General features: G+C 34.6%; 1 long non-coding RNA gene across 1 annotated transcript; it reads left to right on the forward strand.

Annotated features, from left to right (window-relative positions):
- Window positions 1–844: 844 nt before the first annotated feature.
- Window positions 845–4,421, forward strand: LOC146956008 (uncharacterized). Its single transcript, XR_015018596.1, has 2 exons — window positions 845–2,463; window positions 4,255–4,421. It is a non-coding gene; the product is annotated as an uncharacterized LOC146956008 (long non-coding RNA).
- The last annotated feature ends 9,293 nt before the right edge of the window (window positions 4,422–13,714 follow it).

A 13,714-nucleotide genomic window follows, 5' to 3' on the forward strand; every position in this document is an offset into this window, starting at 1 on the left:
GATAAGCATGAATTGAAGTCTCAATTGCTCTAACGGGTTATAGTATTCATTTAAAACAACCGGTGGGAATCAGAGTAGCACCATGGAAGTAATTGTTAATCACGAAACATGGTGAACTTAGTATGTATGAATCTTCGTGAAGAATGTTCGGTTGGTAAGGCAAGTTAGCAGAAGCATCATAAGACAAGTGAGGAGTTCTTGGTGTGATAAGTAAGTATGGATGTTTACATAAATATCATTGGCTAAGGTAAAAGTTTTAGGTATGTGTCATCACCTAAGTAAGATGATAATGGAAAGTATATAAGGTTCAGAAGGTTTCCTCTTGTGATTCATATAATGATCATAGCATCAAGAATGAAGACCGGTTTCAGGAAAAGGTATTAATGCTCAAGCGATAACCGTATGAGATGATAAGGTGAATCAAGTTATGTGTTCCTGAAGAAGGGGAACAAGTTACCGTCAAGTGGGTCAAGGCTCGTCTATGGTTTATGTTATGCAGTAATACGTGTCTGAACTACGTATAACAGTTAAGAAGGTAAGAATCCACCTTCGGAGTTAAGTATGTTATCATGAAAGGAGATGCAACTTTCGAGTTGTTCAATGAGAATCATACTTTTGTATGTGATACTTGTTGAGTGAAAACGATACTTGTTAAAATATGTTAAGTCATGATTTTTAAGGCTTTTAAAAGTTAAGATTGGTATTATGGAACTTGGGAACAATACTTTATTTAAACTCATGGAATTTTACATTTTCGAAACTGATAAGATACGTCGTAAGTAAACTCACTTAAGGCGTACAAACTTCAGGACCAACTTGTTATGGACAAGTTTGGGGCGAGTTGTTTAAATCTTTTTTTTTTCAAGATATAGAAACTCGTCTGGTGGTTCTGCGGTACTATTACAAATTCAGTTTTGGAAATGATAATATTTTCAGTCATGTATATATTCGTTCCAAGAACCCGAATATCAAAGTTTAAGAAAATTTCTTTAAGCAAGATGCTAGAACACGTATCGTTATCATTTAACAAGTAGTGGCAATTCAAAGTATGCACATGTTATGGAACAACAATGTCCGTATGAAGCCAATATCCTATGGGATACAAGGAAATGTGTTAAGAATGTATGATGTATGTGCAAGTAAAATTGCTAGAAAGTTTCAAGAACATGTTAACCACAATGTTGGTTATTAGATTGTCAGACGAAGTAACAATTTGATTTCACATTCTCATGTCAAGTTATGTAAGTACCCATTAATTCAGGTGCAAAGAAATCTCATGAAGTTGGAATATTTCTTAAGACTCGGAAAGATATAAGAGATTTGTGGAATTGACTATATGAGTAATGTATGTAAGAGACATAAGTCTCAAAGTGCGGTAAGAAGGATTAGGAATGTATGAAAAGATGTTTTAATGTTGCAAATAAGCACTGCAGGGCAAACCTGGTTTTCGGTAGGATTACAGTTAAAAAGGCAAATCCTGAGTGTTCATGATTATGGTAAGGTAACGTTACGAAAAGGTATATGTTAAGCGGGTAAGATTCGAGACCGAGATAATAAGTTTATGTGTAGCAAGGTAAGTTCTGAACCATGATATACTAAGAAAACTCTAAGTTTGAGTGATATTAAGGCCAAGAAGGCTATGCTCAGTTGCATGTGGGTTAAGAAACAAGATGAGGACATGATATGACGAACCCTTTGAGTGTGTATGAATCGAAATGTTTGGCTCAGACCAAAGATAGTAAGTTTTTGTCAAGATGATTGGTAGTCGATCTCTAAATTTCGAGGACGAAATTTCTTTAAGGGGGGTAGAGTGTAACATCCCGCTCGTCTGCTAATGGAAAGTTATCTGACAAACGTATCAGAGGACTAAGAGTCATAGAAAACAAGTATGGTGAGGAATGTTATGTACGATGGAGGATATTATTAAGTGATATTAGTAAAGTATGGACTTATGTATCAGAGTCGAGCTAAACACGTTTAAGGCGAGGGCGATTTGGTACTTTCACGCAAAAGGGGTATTTAAGTGGATTTGGCCCAAAATTATTCATTATCAATTGTTCTTTCTCTCTCTAGGTTTTCTTTGAGAATTTTTCTCCTCCTTCTCTCTAAATCCCACGCCACCTCCTTCTTCCTCTCTTCCACAATTCTTCTCTAAACTTCTCCCAAATCAAGAGACATGTTGTATAAGCTTTCCTCAAGATTTTGTGGTGCTTGGAAGCTTGGGTTGAGATGTTATCACTACTCCTCCTTCCCACTAAGAGAATCTCAAGAAGTTATGGTTTTGGATTGAATTGGAAGGGGAAGCATAAGATTGTGCATGAGATGATTCCTTCATGCTCAAGGAGGATGATTTGAGGTTGGGGTGATGATCTAAGGTTATGGATGTTGAAGAATCAAGGCCAAGAGCTAGGATGGGAGATTGCTTGAGCTAGAGGCTTGGAGCTATCACAATAACTTGTCTAGGTGAGTTCTATAGATAGAGTAACCTACCTTTGGGTTGGATATTCATGTTTTATGCTAGTTTAGCTTCTATGACATTTTATTGAACCTAAAGCTATGCCTTGTGATACATGATAAATTGCCATGGAACTTGATCTTATACATGTTTTTGTAAGCTATTTTGAGTACATAAACTTGTTAACAATGTTTGGAATGAGTTGGTACATTTAGGAGATCAAAAATTGGAGTTTTGGGTCGAAAATGCCACGAACCCGCAGCCGAAACACGCAGGTTCGCAGCGCTGCGCCTGAACAAGGGCGCTAGGCGCCCAAAGTCAGAGAGGCTAGCGCTAGGCGCCCACTCTCTGGCGCCAGGCGCCCCTGACAGGGCAACTTTTATGTTGTTTTGTGCTCGGGTGCTTGGGGCCAGTCGTGTGGGGGTCCGATGCGATCGTGTTGACGTATATTTTTACTGTTTTCACTTATTTTACAACTGGAACCATCTTGACTTGGTTTAAACTTTGAATTTCTAAATGGTTTGTTACTTGGGTTATGGCATTTTGGGTCCTCGGAATTAATAGAAAAATGTACTGATCATTCATAGAATTTGAACCAATAATCATGGCAATTAAACATGGGTCACAAAGATAACTCAAGGGAGTTAAGCTTGATGGGGTAGTAATGAACTAAGGAAGGGAATGTATGTAGAGCCTCGGCTTAGCTAGTCGAGAACTAGTATGTTTAGCAAGGATCCTTAGGAAGATAAGACGCGAAGTGTATTCTCTTCGCATATGATTTAGTATGCCTTAGTAAGTATGTGAGCCGTGGATTGACTAGATGATCTATCCACCATGATTAGGCATGTTTATGAACAAGTATAGATTACCGATAATCGGATCGATCAAGGTTCCGAGGTAAACATGTATGTATGATTATGTTTAACGTATATGCACGACAAGACCATGATTAATATGTGTAGGTGACATGTCTCTTGCTATCCACATCAGGGGGATACAAGGGGTTCTCATAATGAGAATGATTCAAGCCGTAAGGGACCCGCATGTCACTGAGTTAACAAGACGTAGGTGCTCGTGTCTCTTGTTATCCACGCCAGGGGGATACGAGAGGTTCTCGACCTAAGGGGAACGGTTTAAGCCGCAAGGGACCCGCACGACACCGAGGGAGTCCGATGTACGTACATCGGTCATGTATGGGATTGATTTCGGGGTTACTCCACCCGGGACTATCCGTAAAATGAATCAAGATAATGTTTGTGTGTTCAACGCTAACCTAATGAATGAACTTAGATACGTTTATGCATGACATGAATACGATTATGTTCCTCATGATTATGATTATGTTATGATATGCTAGAATGGTTCCATGCACGAATGGGTTCTAGAACAAGGGCACTAGATGCTATGAAACAAGTATAAGACATGGAATAGAGTAAGTAAAGATTATGATACCGATGACGATCTTAGGTTCCCCTAATCGTCCGGTTTAGACTCGTGTCATGATATGTATGTTAGGCCTCGATACGTAGAGCGTATTCTTGGCATTGCGGTCCTAGATTCCCCCTTGGCCGCCATGACACGTATAGGAAGTGAAGCCTATAACGAGTGAGATAAGACTATGACGGCCCTAGTATGCACTACCGTCTAAGTATGCATGTCCCCACACACGTATAATCAACCGTCAGGTTGTAATGTAGACACGTGGTGACCGTAGGTTTCCCCTTGAGGTTGCCTATAGCCTAGGATTTAGGGGAACTCACTGAGACATTATGTCTCATCCCAATCCTTATTTGTTTCAGATAAGCAGGATGTTATGCAAGCTTGAAGTCGGATGGATGTTTCAGCAAAGGTGCGTTCGTGTAGCTGCAGGATGCTTTGGATTTTAAGGATGTAATATAAATGTATGGATGAGTTGTTTATGTGAATTATGTACGAACGCAATTTGTTGTATAAATATTCATTCGTATGTAGTTTATGTTGTAAAATTTAATGTATCCAGTACTAATATTAACGCACGTGCTAGACTTTCTAGATACGTCTGGTATGGGTGTTACAGAAGACATCTTAACTTCATCATGTTTTACTATGATTGCTTTTCACTTATCATAGTTTCTTCAATAGAATGTATCAAAACCTTCAATCAACCATTAAACAAAAATCATGCATGGTTTCTTTTTTATTTCTTTTGACCGGATAAAACATAATCCTTAGTGTCATTTTATCTTAGTTAATTGACAATCAATATATGACTTTTTCTACTTTAATTTCTCAATGAGATAGTTACTATTAAATAATTTTTTTGGGGGGACTATTAAATAATATTGTTAATTTTGTTATCTGCCGTTTATTATAAATAATTTCCATTTGCACGCAATTCCACGCACCATTTAAATCAAAAATTGTATTTTTTTTTTAATATTTTGTCTCAATGTCATGTCTTTTTTTTTGTCTTTCTAAATTTCACGTATTTGGTATTTTTAACTAGGAAAAATGAATTATATTAACACAAAAATATCAAGTATTTGTATAATTAATAATTTAATAATTGTCTAGAAGTCATAGCTCAACTGGCAAATGCCGAAATTGCAATGTCGGACGTCATGACCCTGGTTCGAACCCGGGTCCTCACAGTTGTGTGTGAGTTTATTTTCAGTAGATTACCACTTCATCTAAGGCAAAATAAATAAATAATAATAATTAATATGATTCTCGAATATTGATAAGCAATTTAAGAGTAATTAATGTCACTTAAATTAAAATGATTTTATAAAGGTTAAAATGTGTCATGTAATTATTTAGAATGAAAAATGTCTTGATCGATGGATTAGACCGAAAAAGAAAAAAAAATGATAGTGTTAGTTATAGACCCTAATTAAAGGAAACAACTAAACCAAAAACATATGGAAACAAACAAATATTGGATTATATTATAACAAATAAATCGGAGACATTTAAAATTCAAATAGTTCATTTTTCTATCCGTATAAAAAAAAACTGAATTATTTTAATCTTTTAACATTTTTTATTAATGTTTTATATTCAATTCTTTTAAGAGAATATTTAATTTTAAATTTTTTTTTTGACAAGTTTAAAAAAAAAAATTGTCATTAAATTTTGAAATTTTATATTTTTATAATTGAAAATAATTAAATTTTATGTGTCATTTTAATTGGGTTGATTCTATAAATATTAAACTTTGTCGTTTAATAGGTCGGACAAAAAAATAAAACGTTCTTTAAATAAGATCCTTAATTGTAACCCTTAATTAAACGAAATAAAAAATAAGAAATTATATTTCAAAGAAAAAATGATGTGCTGTTGAAATTTAAATAATTGAGGTTACTTAGAAAAAACTGTTTCTAAATAAACTAAAAAAAAAAAATTTATGTTTTTTATTATTGTTTGACATCCATTTTTTAAAAAGGAATACCTCATGTACTTTGAAAATTATCACTATATTTTAAAAAAAATATCATTAAAATTTCGAATACTTCAATTTGAATAATTTAATATTTTTCTTTTTTTTTTGTGATTTTTTTCATGTTATTAAGTATAATCATGATAAAATAAATTAAGAGTCATTAATGTGGCCATTTAAATTAAAATGATTCTATTAAATGTCTCATTTATTGGGTGAGATGAAAAAAAAATGTTGTTTAAATGATACCATTATATGATATCATGGTTTGAATCACTATTTTTTCTATTAATACTAATAATAACATTCCTGATCAAGGTTGGCTCGGCTAATAATGAGTTGACTCAACCTCAAGGGCGCGGAGTCAATCCCCACTATTAGCTTGAGTATCTCTTTGATAGGGAGTAACTTTGTAGGTGCTCATTGAGTCATGAGACATATCTTGATTACAATAAGAAAAACAATTTTTTTTTTTAAATTGTAAATTGTAGATTATGATAGTAGTCTAACTCACCTAAAAAAATTACAATAAGAAAAACAATTTTTTTTTAAATTGTAAATTGTAGATTATGATAGTAGTCTTTGAAAATCCTCAATTTATATTATGAAAAATTAAGGATGTGTTTGTTTCAAGGCAAGAAATTACATATCTTGAAAGGACATTCATACCCATGTTTGGTAAAAATTTAGATTTCCTGGAATATTTTAGAAATTAAAAATGGAAATAAATGTTAATGGTAGTGAGAATAACAATAGAAGAACAATAGAAGAAAAGATGTGTAAATAACATTCCAGAGAATATAATATGCATGGGAACAAATTATCAAAACTTAAAACAAACATGAGAATGTAGCATTTCTAATCTCACATTCCTCGGAATCATATTACAAATCTTGAAATAAACACACCCTAAAATCTCTTTGACATATTCTAAAGGAACTTTTTTTTAAAAGAAATAATAATAATAATAATAAACACAATTTAAAAGGAGAATTGAATGATATCCAAAATTAAATTTTAGCAATATCTCAATGGTTTTGTCAATTTCAATTTTACGAATTTTCAACAATTTTTTTATACAATTTAATTAGGGGTCCCTCACAAACGTGGAGAGATAGGGTGCTTATATAGCCATCCTTCTCTACAAGCACCTTATTTATTTGCTCCACAACGGGGGTGCTTATTTATTATGGTGTTAAATAGGTGAAGCACCCACATTGTGGATAGTCTTTTAGATAAAAGAGCACTCCCAAATATATTTATGTTTACTTATCTCCAAGGATAATAGCTGAGTTCGAAACTCATAATCTCGAAATTCAAAGTTTGTCCTTCTACTGAAAAATCACAATGAACAAGAAAATAAATTTTTATTTCAAATTAATAATGACAAATCTCTCATCTTGATTTTTTACTAAAAGAGTTTTTTGGTTTAATTGTTCATGCTAATTAGGATTGCTCGGTCCAATATATTATCCGAAAGTTGTTGATAATTTTGTGGATTTTTTGAAGGAGTTGAAAACCTTAAGTCATCAGGTGTATTGGTCATCTAACTTATATGTAACATCTACTTTATCATCCAATATAGAACTTTAACTCACACTTGACACATTGCATCTCTCAGTTAAGTTTGAGACTCTTTGCGTCCGGGATATAGAGACATAATAAAATAAAGTTAGACGGATGCATGACATGTTAAAAAAGGTGGGTTGATGGTGGCTTTATACAAAGAGTTTTTATCCCTTTCTTTCATGATAAATAAAGGATTAAGCAAATGAATCCAAAATCGAAGAAAACATTTCATCATAATGTTAGGACTTTCGCGGGAGCGTAAACTAGGTTGGATAATCACATTAGACTAAGAGCAACTACTCAAGTGAGATTAACATCACATCTTCGTCCAAATCTTAAAGGCATTGGATTTATGGGTCATCTCACTTATATGTTTGTCATTATATTCTCTTGCATCAAATCTGAAGCTTTAACTCCTATAACGCATGTTAACATCTCTCCCTTGAAGTGTGAGACTATCCGCATTTGTTATTTGGTAACAAAGCCAAATAAAATTAGATGATGACATATAATGGTAAAAATGGTGAGTTGGTGGTGATTTAATGGAGGGAGGCTTATGTTCCTTTCTTTCATGAGAAGTTACGAAATAAATTAGAAAATGAAAAAAAATAAAAAAATAATTTGAAAATGAGAGAAATGATAAGGAAAAAAAAGAGTGTGCTTTTAGGGGAGCGTATAAGGAATAGAGTGAATTGTCGATAATTTTACTGGTTCGATTAAGGAGTTGGACATTTTTTAGTAATTATTAACCAAAATATTAGACTAACTAAAAAAGCGCCACATTATTTTAAAATTTCTAATAAGTATTTATTTTGTAAAATCAACAATACACATATGTTTTTTTTCATTGTAAAATTTCACAAAGAATAAAAGTGAAGGAGTTTGAAGTAGTTGAGGTGAATAACAAAAAAAAAATATAGCATAAAAGAGAATGACATCCAATAACTAAAGTTTATGATTAAAAATAAATAAACAATTGACAACTGAAAACTAACAAAATATATTATCATAATGTTGGGATTTTCGGATGAGTCTTCACCGGGTTGGATGATCGTACTACGTCAGTAACAACCATACAAGTGAGATTGACACCACATCTTTACATAAAACCTTAAGACACTATGTGTTTCAGTCATCTCACTTATATGTTGTTCAAAATCTACTCTCCCATGCAATATATAACGTTAACTCACATTTGACACATTAACATATCCTAATCAATTGTGTGACTATCTGCCTCCATAATTATGTAACGTAGTCAAATAAGGTCAAAAATAGGTGCAACATGTTCAAAAATGTTGATTGGTGGTGATTTCATGAAGGGTAGTTTATATTCCTTTCATCTATGAGAATAGAGCAAGGAAACTAGATAGAAAAATAAAACAAATATGAAGAAGAAGAAAATTGAACATGGGAGAAACATTAAGGTGAAAAATATGTAGTGTGTGTTTTGTCCGTGAGAGTATAAAAAAATAGATTGAATTATCGGTAATTATATGGTTTTGCTGAAGGAGTTGAAGATTTTTGGGTAATTAATACCAAAAAAAGTCGACTTAATTAAAAAAATGTTGTATCATTTTAAAATGTCTAATAACATGTATTTTGTCAATTCATCATAACACATGTACATTTTCCATTGTCACACCCCATCATATATCATATGCGAAGGAGTTTGAAAAAATAGAGTTTGAATATAAAAATAGAATGAAAGTGAATGACATCCAAAAACAAAGTTTTACGGTAAAAAATGGTTAATTAAGTAAACGTTCCTTATATTATTAAGATTTTTTTTCAGTCCCTTGAAAAAAAATTGTATATCTGGATTTTTTTGCAAAACATGAAGGTCTTGGATTTTTTTCCAAGAGCGGGGGATACTTTCTCCCACACTGGACGAAGTTAAGCACGTAAAGGAATTCCTTCTATCATTGGTTCCAGAAGACGAAAAAGAATATATCAGTTCTGATTTGGTTTGCAAATCAGACGAAAATAGTGAGGTACAAAGTGTTTATCTCTTGAGACGTCAGTTTTTCTATTATTTGATAGAGCAACTCCAATATTCTCATACTCAGTTTAATTTTATTTATAATGTCAGTATTCTTCTGATCTTTCTCATTTTTTGCTAATGTAAGTCGTACCCTTTCACTGAACATATTATCAACTATATGTTCTGCTTCATTTTTTTTATAAATCTGCTATATCTCCGATTCTCCGTCTTTTTTTTCTTTGATCTTTGGAGCGCCTATGTCTATGTGCATGCACAAGACAATTTTGTAGTCCCTTTTTCAAGCCTTTTCTGTGATGTCTTTGTTGTTGTTTGTTAAACTTATTTGTTACACGATTGAATAATTACAAATTCGTGTTGGATGTTAAGATGAATCAAGCGTATGCACGATATTAACTTGGTATATATAAGGGTATCCACTATTAAAATCATGGAATTTGAAAGAAACTATATATATTGTAACACCCACGGCTGACGAGAGCAGGGGAGTGATCGCCGGTGCACAAGGCACGACAATGAGCAGCTCCCTACAGTTTATAGAGGAACCAAATCACATCGGAATAAGAGGGAGCCTGAGATCGTGTAGGTATGAGACTACATGGAATTGTTAGGTACTACCTATATCAACAAGATGGATCTTCTTTTCGGTAGCTCAATTCATAAGTACTCCACAGTTAAGCGTGCTTGACTTGGAGTAGTCTTTGGATGGGTGACCTACCGGGAAGTTTCCTGGTAAGCGTGCGAGTGAGGACAAAACACGCTGAAAAAGACTCGTGTTGGTTTGTGGGGCTTGGAGTAGTCTTTGGATGGGTGACCTACCGGGATACATATATGGCCATCTGGTAGAGACGATTCGTTGGGTATGGACAATTAATTGTATATGCAGTGGTAGGCCTCGAGACTTCAACACTCTCAGTTATATGTAGAACATAAAAAAAAAAAAAAAGGACTCATGTCTCCGTGATTAATTTTAGGAACATAAAAAAAAGGACTCATGTCTCCGTGATTAATTTTAGTCACCCGTGTAAAATATTCCGACATTAAATACTAATATTTCGACGTTACATCCGTTAAATCATTCATGTTTAACGATACGAAAATTCAAATAACTATATATGCGTTGATATTTGTATATAATATGCAATCGAAAATACGATAACGATATTAATATATTGTGTATAAAATAATGAAATTGTTGTTTAATTAGATTTCATAAAATAAAAAAATAGTCGTAATTCTAGCCCGTGCTTGGCACGGGTTTCCAAGCTAGTATATCTTTATTTATTTAATTTCACTCTTCTTAACTACAATTAATAAGGATATTTAAGTAAATAATACTAATTTTACTATTAAAATCAACACAACTAATCTGTCAAAAGAAAAACAACCAACTAATCATTTTCTTAAAAACCACATGCAACTCAAATGCGACAATTAAACGGAGGAGTAGTTAAGTTCATTTAATTTTTATTGAATTCATATTTAACAAAATAAAAGAATAACGTACATTTCTTAAGAGCATTGATAACTAGACACAAATTTTTAAACACAAATACAACACCAAGGATGTTCTAGTCATTTCCAATAAAGTGCAGGGGCATAATTGATTTTTCAGCTTAACCTTCTCTCACTTTCATCTTCCTCCTCTTTCCTTCTCTGCGTTTTCTGTTTCTCCTAACCACCGTCCGCTAACAGGCTCAGACCCGTAAGTCACGGCGGCGTGGAGGATCAGATCGGAGAAAGACAACACCGGTGACGACGCCGGTGGACGCGCGCGAGAGAGAAAGGAGTGCAGAGTGGCGTTATTTTTTTTTTTTTTGTACAGGCAGAGAGGCGTGTGAGAGAGAAGAAAATGATTTTTATTTTATTTTATTTTAAATACAAGTATAAAGGAACAGTAAAAAAGGTGCCTGTATTGTGTTTGTATTTGTGTGTTCAGTTATCATTTTTGTTTCTTAAAGTATCCTTCATAGTATTTTTTTTTTTTTGAAGAGGCTAAAATGAAATATATTACCAAAATAAAGTGTCTTTCCTAGCACAAGGTGTACAAAGGAAAGACAACAAAGTCAACAGTAATTACAAAGAACCTGTACAAAATAAACAAGAAAGAAATAACTTTTAGCCTATGCCCAGCATGGTGAACGGACTAAGCCACCAGCCATGATAATTGAAGGGAAGTGTAACATATTTCACCTTCAACCACCTAAAGGCGAGGGACTTAATCTTATCATTAAACAATCTATTATTTCTTTCTTTCCAAATCTCCCAAACCGTAGCAAACCAAATGACCTGTAAGATTGAGCGGCGCTTCTTTGCACTTCCGCACTAAAGTTGAATTGATGAAAGTGAGGCAATACCTGATCTGGAACAGCCGCTGAGATGCCAAGCCATCTATAGATAAAATACCAAACTAATCCAAAAATATGACAATGTAAGAATAAGTGTTGAGATGATTCAATCGAACCACAACCTGTCACACAAAGCCTTGAATCTCGATCAATAACACCACGATTATGCTGGTTGTCTTTTGTAGGCAACCTGTCACGGAATAACCGCCAAGCGAACAAAACAACCTTCAGAGGGACATCCGTATGCCAAAGATCAGAAACTATTACCGGAGAAACTAAAGGAAGGTGAGCATCTAAAACACGATATGCACTACGAACAGAGTAAACATTGGAAGATTCCAATGTCCATAGCCATCTGTCATCCTTTTCAACCTGCAAAATTACATTTTGAAGTAATAACAACAATTCACCCAACATCTGCTCCTCCCACACAAACAACCTCCGCCGCCAACTCCACGCCCCTCTCTCATCCCCCCAACCCAACTGACTCATGTCAAACACTGTTAACTCCTTTAACAACGACAAGTCATATAAACGACTAAACCTGACACGTAACGACATCCCACCAAGCCACACATCCGACCAAAAAAGCGTGTGTTTCCCATTACCAAGAGAGCGACTAACATTATCAATAAACCAACTCTCTTGACACAAAGCAAACATGTCACGCCACCAGGCTGATGCCACACGGCCTCCCCCTAAATTCTCCCTCCCTCCACACCATACCACGAAGCCAACACCCTAAACCACAAACTATTTCTATCTACCAACAGCCGCCAACACCACCTACCTAACAGCGCTAAATTAAACTCCCTAATTCTCCTTACCCCCAAACCACCAACCTCCTTACTCCTACAAACAGTATTCCAATCCACCCAAGATATTTTCCTGTGGTCCTCACTCCCCCCCAAAAAAAACAGTTAAAAATAGATTCAATAGTGGAGATGATACCAGACGGAGCCTTGAAAAAATAAAGAGCATAAACAGGCAGCGACGACAGGACAGACTTCAGCAACACCAAACGACCACCCATCGACAGATGTTTCGATTTCCAACCGGACAGTCTAGATTTAAGGCGGCTAATAAGCGGTTCCCAAAAAGCCAAACGGTGAGCATTACCACCAATAGGCAGACCGAGATACATAAAAGGAATGGAACCCACCCTACAATTCAACACCATAGCCGCTTCTGACAACCACGAATTTGCGACATTGACACCAACTAAATGACTTTTTGAGAAGTTAACTTTCAACCCTGACAAACTTTCAAAGAGAAGAAGAATAGCACGCATAGCACGAATATGTGCCCATGATTTTTCACCCAATATCAAAATGTCATCAGCAAACTATAAATGAGACACAGTCGTCAAGTCTCTGCTTCCCACCTTATAACCAGTGAAAAGATTATTCACCAGCAATGATTCCATCAATACATTAAAACCTTCAGCGGCTAAAAGAAACAAAAAAGGGGAGAGGGGATCACCCTGCCTCAACCCCCGCCCCAAAGAGAACTCATCAGTTGGAGAACCATTGACCAACACAGATGTTGTGGCTGTGCCGATACACTCCTTCATCCATTTACACCAAAGAGTCGGAAAGCCCATTTTAAACATCACCGCTTCTAAGTAACCCCAATCAATTGAATCATATGCTTTCTCAAAATCCACCTTAAACAGAATCAATTCTTTCTTGCACCTATGAGCCTCATCAACAATTTCATTTGCCACCAAAATGTCATCCATAATCTGTCGGCCCTTCATAGTATTTATTATAGATATCATCATATGTAATGATTCCTTTGGTGTGACTACCACATGATAGGATAGTAAATGCAATTCCATTATTAGCAACAACCAAAAAGTTAAGCTCATCACATTTAACTTATTTTAAATTACAAGTGAATGGTATTTTTAAGGCTAAAAA

The sequence above is a fragment of the Medicago sativa genome, chromosome 1 (assembly GCF_051527215.1).
Source record: "Medicago sativa cultivar Bolivia chromosome 1, Bolivia_mono, whole genome shotgun sequence".
Taxonomy (NCBI): Eukaryota; Viridiplantae; Streptophyta; class Magnoliopsida; order Fabales; family Fabaceae; genus Medicago; species Medicago sativa.